The sequence below is a fragment of the Trichechus manatus genome, unplaced genomic scaffold (assembly GCF_000243295.1).
Source record: "Trichechus manatus latirostris isolate Lorelei unplaced genomic scaffold, TriManLat1.0 scaffold00098, whole genome shotgun sequence".
NCBI lineage: Eukaryota > Metazoa > Chordata > Mammalia > Sirenia > Trichechidae > Trichechus > Trichechus manatus.
The window spans coordinates 2,482,032-2,489,878 of NW_004444034.1; positions in this window are offsets into that span (position 1 = coordinate 2,482,032).

Sequence of the window (7,847 nt, forward strand, 5' to 3'; positions counted from 1 at the left end):
GCATCCTACTTTGGTGAGTGGCGTCTGGGGTCTGAAAAGCTTGTAGGCGGTCATCTAAGACACATCAATTGGTCCCAACCAAGTGGAGTAAAGGAGAATGAAGAACACCAAAGTCACAAGGAAAGTATTAGCCCAAGAGACAGAAAGGGCCACATAAACCAGAGACTGCATTAGCCTGAGACCAGAAGAACTAGATGGTGCCTGGCTACCACCAATGACCGCCCTGACAGGGAACACAACAGAGAGTCCTGGACGGAGCAGGAGAAAGGTGGGGTGTAGGACTCAAATTCTAGTAAGAAGACCAGACTTAATGGTCTGACTGAGACTGGACGAAACCCAGAAAGCACGGCCCCTGGATTCTCTATGAGCCCAGAACTAAAACAATTTCCGAGGCTAACTCTTCAGACAGGGATTGGACTGGACTGTGGACATAAAGTGATACTCATGAGAAGTGTCCCTCTTAGCTCAAGTAGATACAAGAGACTAAACAGGCGGCTTTTGTCCAGAGGTGAGATGGGAAGGCAGAGAGGGTTAGGAGCTGGCTGAATGGACATGGGGAGTCTGGGGTGGAAAGGAGGAATGTGCTGTCACAGTATGTGGAGAGCAATTAGAGTCACATAACAGTGTATTATAAATTTTTGTTTAAGAGACTAACTTGAAATGTAAACTTTCACTTAAACTACAACAATAAACCCCCCCCCAAAAAAAACCTGTGATTAAGAAATCAATAAGGCAATAGAAATAGGGGTAGACAAAGTGAAGATAAATGAAAGATAGTAGTTAGTAAGAGGCAAAAGAAACAATTTGTATCTAGAAAGTTTCTGATAAGGAGGGGATGATACTTAAGAAGTGGAGAGATTGAGAATCAATAAAGGAGCATAGAGCAACCCATACATTTCAGAATATAACAAGAGAAAAAAATCCAAAATATCCGAAGATCCATGGCCTTCTCTAATTCATTATTAGGAATTTATGTGACTTTGGAGCCATAGTTGGCAATCAGCATTAATCAAAATAAACCTATGACAAATAGCTACCTCATTGCTGTTTTTGCTAGGTGCCATCAAGTCAATTTCGACTCATAGCAACCCCATGTGACAGAGTAGAACTGCCCCATAGGGTTTTCTAGGCTGTAATCTTTACGGGAGCTGATTGCCGGCTCTTTCTCCCAAGAAGCCACTGGCTGTGTTTGAACCACCAACCTGTCAGTTAGCAGTCAAGGGCTTAACTGTTGTATCACTAGGCCTCCTTAACTACCTCATTAAGCATAATGAAATGTGATTTTATGAATTAAGTTAGAAGTTTGTAAGTTATAAACGTAGCTGTGTGAAAGTTGTTCTCTTGACTCTCAGGGCCACTGATTGAGAGGATTTAACACAATGGATGAGAATTGGGACAAATGGTAGAGAAAAGCTCAGCCAGGATGACATAAGGAGATGAATAAGCAATAGACTATGGAGGACTAGGAATCATATACTCAGCTGTATAGAAGAATGTGCGGGCTGAACTGTAGAATTTAAAATCCTGTTCATAGGATTGGTAAAAGCAAAAATACAGAAGGAATATTCAGATGGCTCTGATTCTACTGTGTAAACACTATTTAACTTAAGTCTGTTTGCCCATATTTTTATTCTTTTTCACTCAAGTATCACATGCTAAACAATACATTATCCTTCATATTAAAGCTGTCATTATAAATCATCTTCACCTCCTTCTTTTGAGAATGCTTTGTTCTTATTTGAAAACGCTAACGCATCCTTCTATTATTATTCTACTATCTATCACTGTGTTTAGAAGTTCCAGTGGAGAGAAATTGCCATCAAAGACTTATTCCATGAGAATTTTGTATCATAATAATTAATCATGACTGGAAAGGCATCCTAAGAGACAATGATACTGTACATTGCAAACAAGGATCACAGCCATTTCTTCAAGACAAACAGCTTGTTATGTTTTTCACAAAATAATATATTTTAATATATTCTAACATGCTTTACTTATTTCTTTCTGAAATGAAGATTATAAATTAAATATAAAGAATGTAATTGTACATGGTTCATTGTATTCTTTAGGCAGACAACTTCAACTTAAATCTCATACTATTCGAGAAAAATCAATTATTGGTGATTTGTTACAACCAATGATTAATGTCCTTACTATCATCTTAAAAGTATTTATATTTTTATTCCATGATATTTTGAAGAATTCTCATAGATAAAGTGATATTATGATTGAGGGGTAAGCAAGTACTTCAAAAAATTATAATAGAAACAGATATTGCATACTGATGATAATAGTTGATATGGGATAAAGTTTGCCCCTGTGTAGGCTAATACAGTAGTACACCAAATAGTATCACACTGGCTTGATGAATCACAGTTCTCTCCAGAGAGTAAGTAAACATAGTAGGATTTAGTTCATTTTTGCACATCACCATGACTTAGTCTGAAAAAGCAATAGTATTCTCACTTAGCTGTGGAAGAAACTGAACTCAGGAGAAAATAAATAATACCACCTTTACTGTTTTCAAGGTAATTTCTTGAACACTTTCTCAGTTCATAATTACAAAATAGTTTATTATACAACTGGGTGTAAGATTTAAGGATTGTTACTCCCAGACTGTGACTATTTTACTTTATATTTCTGAATTTGCATATAGGGAATATGAGAGAATATTAAAGGAAAAAAAAAATCTCATACTTAATTTGACTTTAGAGGCGCTTTAGGTTCTTCCACTCAGCTTGTTCATGGACTCAGAGAAAACCCACCAATTTAAGGGTGACTTTTAGGAATAAAGTAAAATAAAGGACACAATAACTAATAGTTTAGGATTTGTTTTCACCAAGACATGATTGACTTTAGTGAATAAGACATCAGGAAGTTGTACTCTGAAGGGATAGTGAATTTGCTATTGTCCAGAGTAGTAGCAGATTAGAAAGTTAAACATGAATTCATTTCAGAGCTAACAACAGGTCTTAATATTTCTTATGCTGGTATAAATCCAGTTGGGCTAGAAAATTAGTTTATGGAGTGTTGCTTATTTATATGTGTTTTGCAGCACTCAGCTGTACCAAGAAATGTCCATTCTGGATTCTATTTATCACTTTCATTCTGCTATTTCAGTAATCCTATCCTATAGGACGCTGTGAGTTTGAATTGACTCAATGGCAATGGGCTTGGGTTTTTTTTATCGTTGGGAAAGAAGCCCTGGTGGCGAAATGGTTAAGTGCCTGGCTGCTAACTGAAAGGTTGGCGGTTAGAGCTCACCAGCTGCTCCGCAGGAGAAAGATGTGGCAGTCTGCTTCTGTAAAGACTATATAGCCTTGGAAACCCTATGGTGCACTTCTACCCTGCCCTATAGGGTCGTCATGAGTCACAATCGACTGGACAGCATAGGGTTGTTGTTTATCATTGGGAAAACTTCTGTTTATATTGTGATTTAGTTCTTTCCCCTATATCTTTGTGAATATTTTTATAAACTATTCTGATGCCACATAAAGACAAATTACTTTTATTTCGTTTACTGGGTTACTACCTTTTGACAAGGTAGTTTGTATATCTGAATGCCCAGGAGAAATTAGAGTTGGAACAGCGTGTATAGTAATAGAAGCCAAGCAGCAGAATTGCTGAGCCTGCATGGAAGCTAGAAAAGGGGCTGAGTGCTTGTAATTCTGTCCATTTTCCATCCATGCAGCAAGCAGGTTTGCTGTAAGAAGGCAACTGTTGTACGGTCTTTGACACTGGACTAGTAATCAGAAGACTCATGTTTCAGATTCTGCTCTATACCAACTCATTATTTATACTAGATACACAGCATACACCATGTAGGTACTCAGATTGATCATTTGTTGATAGCTAGTCATGTGATGGGCTCAATCCTACAGTCCTGGAATGGAAATGACTCTCGAGGCCTAGAAAAAAGTTGCTGGAGCAACCAGAGCTGTGATACCATCTGGCCATTTCAAAATCATCTTCCCTTAGCTAACACCAGGTGTTTCTGAGCACTTTAGGGCATTAGAGGGATCAATAGAGAAGGGAAAGGAAAGGCACTAATATTTTCTGATGAAAATTTTGAAAAATTACATGTACCTAAGCCCTACTTCAGAGCCCTGGTGGTGCAGTGGTTAAGCACTTGGCTGCCAACTGAAAGGTCAGCAGTTCAAACCCACCCACCAGGTCTGGGGGAGAAAGATGTGGCAGGCTGCTTCTGTAAAGATTTACAGCCTTGGAAACCCTACTGAGCAGTTCTACTCTGTCATCTAGAGTCTCTACGAGTCAGAAGCAAATTGATGGCAGTGGGTAAGCCCTACTTCAGGCCCAATGAAACAAAATTTCCAGAAGCAGGCCAGGTTTAGGGTAATTCTTGAAACATCTGAATAGGTAATTCTTATTCTCAACCAGTGCTGAGAAACACTGCTTTAGAGTAGTGGCCTTCAAGCATTTCTTCTTCCATATATCATTCAAAAATTTGAGAAAAAAAAATTTTTCGCTTGAAAAATATCTACATTTGAAGTTGACATTTGATATTTTTTATTATTTGTTAAAATGGCTGCAAAATAACTATTTTGACATATTGTACATAGTAATAGATTTTAAAGAGATCTGTTACATGACTCATTTAAATATATTTAATGAAATTTGAATACCATTGTGATTTGATAGTCACCTTCTTTCATTAAAAAACACAAGAACATGTTCTTTTTTAACAATCGTAAATTTGATTTGGCTTCTTTTCCTTTCGAACTTATAGCTCCACTCCACTGCCTCCATAGAATTTTGTCTTAATGTGATAAGTTTTTTACTTGAAAGTTTTTTATTGACTGTTCTATCAACCTTCTCTGCAACAACTATATATATATATATATTTGATTTTTCTTTCCTGTAACCATAAAGCACCAAGTGTTAAAAATGTATCCTTAATTGGATTATTATTACAATTATTATATATATACAATTGATCAAAACAACATAGTCTATTACAAATGTTGATGAAAATTATTAGGTATAAAAATAAAATTTTATTGGAACTAGATTTCTTTTTTTTTTTTTTAATTGTACTTCAGGTGAGGGCTTACAGAACGAATAGTTTCTCATGAAACAGTAGTACACATATTGTTTTATGACATTGGTTAACAACCCCACAACATGTCAACCCTCTAACTTCTTAACGTTTTTTTTGGTGAAAATACACATAGCCAAAGATACACCATTTCAAAAATTTCTACACGCACAGTTCAGTGACATTGACTACGCTCTTCCAGTTGTGCTGTTACTCTTACTTAAGATGAAGGCTTACAGAACAAAATAGTTTCTCATTTAACAGTTATTACAAATGTTGCCCTATGACAATGGTTAACAATCTCACAACACATCAACAATATCCTTACTCAACTTTGGGTTCCCTATCACCAGTTTCCTTGTCCCCTTTTGCCTTCTGGCCCTTGTCACTGGACTACTGTACCTCTTTAGTCTCATTTGGTTTTACGGGGCTGTCCACTCCCAGGCTGAACGGTGAACCTCGGAGATAACTTCACCACTGAGCTAAAAGGGTGTCTGGGGGCCAGTAAATCTGGTCTTTTTTTTTTGTGAGTTAGAATTGTGCTCTACATCCTTCTCCAGCTCTGTCCAGAACCCTCTGCTGTGATCCCCGTCAGAGCAGTCAGTGGTGGTAACTGGGCACCATCTAGCTGTACTGGACTCAGTCCGGTGGAGGCCTTGGTAGCTGTGGACAATTAGTCCTTCGGACTAATCTTTTCCTTGTTTCCTGTTCTCTTCATTCTCCCTTGCTCCAGAAGGGCTGAGACCAGTGGAATATCTTAGATGGCCGCTCACAGGCTTTTAAGACCCCAGACACTACTCACCAAGGTGGAATGTAGAGCATTGTCTTTATAAGCTGTGTTATGCCAATTGAGCTAGATGTGGAACTAGATTTCTTAATAGCACTCGAATGAGATGTGGTTAAGCTTAAATTCTTTTCCTACATTTGTTTATTAGGTTTAAGCACTGATCACCTTGTTCTCTAAATAAATGGAGAAGTATAAAAGACATTTTGTTATAGTGACATCACTGAAGTCCTTCAACCTATTCCGAGTTTTATGCTACACTTTACATAATTATCTATCACAAAAATATTTTAAATAATATACCAACTGACAAATCTACTAGATTTTCTTTAAATTTTAATGAAAGCAAAGAATTGGAAATTGCCTCACATGTCAAAGCAATTTCTGGGAAGTAATACCCTAAATGTTTTACAAAGACATGAAGAAAGACTATTACCGTATTTTCTTGCAAATAATGCACCCACATATGTAATGTGCATAGCGCACCTAGGAAAATAATGTGCGAAGGGGTTGTACGCTTGGCAAAAATGCGTAACACGTGTGTTACTTGTGTAACAATATGGTAATTATACCTCTGACTCTTTCTCTTAGCAGTACCTTGTTTAACCTGATACACATAGAAAAGAATGTTTGGTAAAGTTGAAACACTAATTTCAATGTATGTCTGTTGAGAGAATATTTTTAATCAAAATTTAAAAAAAAAATATGTGCTTTGAGTATATTTTTTCAAACTGTGTAGCTGTAGAGCTGGCTAATTTAGTTTATGGAAAATGGCAAAATCAGTAACTTATAACTTGAAATAGGAAACACATAACTTAAATGGCTAAATCAATTTGCAGTATGAAATCAATCAACCAAATCAACCTTACTTTTTGTCTGAAAAAGTCTGCCTTAATTTTTTAATTCCAATAAGTGTATCAAAGAGCATCTATATGACAACCATATCACTTCTGAATGCAGTAGTACCTGGGTGTGAGACCATCCCATTTCCCCATTCATCTTTTTAAAGGGATGCAAGTTCACAACCTAAATTTAATATTTCTCATTTTAATAGTAATATGCTACATGAAAGTCAGGACCCAAATCTATGACAATCAAAAATTTGTAAATAAAAGTGTTTCCAGCTTACAGGTGGAGTCAAAGGGCAATGTGAGCAATAAGACCACCGTCACGCCTGCACTGCACCACAAAACCTCTCTCCACAGAAATACTGGCGTGCCATCCCCAACACAAACCCAAATCAACATGGATAAAGGCACTCAAAGTAGAGAACATTTTCTAGGCAACCTTTAGTAAGCCAAATGGCAAACAAATTATTAACTGGGAATAACTGGTAACAGCTCTGACTTTACATATCTAAATGCATATATTTTATTTAAAAAAATTGTTGTCACAATTTGCTGACCTGTGATTTCCATCATTTCATACATTCTACAAAGGACAGAATTTTCTGAATGGGGTAATCAAAATCACTGAAGGATGAACTTGACAGCTCACAAATTTTTAGCTGTGAACAGTGTATCACGTATTAGAATGTTTTCTAAAGTTCTCTTTGACTTCTCTACTAATTTGTATATGGTTTCTAAAGACAACTTTAAATGGCTGCAGAAAACATTATTATATTTATTTACATTTTTACCAATATCTTTTGCTATTCTCCTAAAAACTAATAATCACACTTAGGAGTGTGTCAGAAGTAAAGGAAAACAACACAGTTTTGGTTAGAGAGATTTATATTAAATTTAGAGATTTTGATTCATTGGATGTAGCCAGAGAAATGAGGGATTGAGTTTTTGCTTTTCTTCCAAAGAGTTATTTGGAAATGTAACATATATTTTTTTTCTTTTTACTTTTTATTTAATTTTCTATATTTTATTGTACTTCAGGTGAAGGCTTACAGAACAAATAGTTGCTCATGAAACAGTAGTACACATGTTGTTTTATCACATTGGTTAACAACCCCACAACATTTTAACCCTCTAACTTCTCAACATTTTTTTTTTT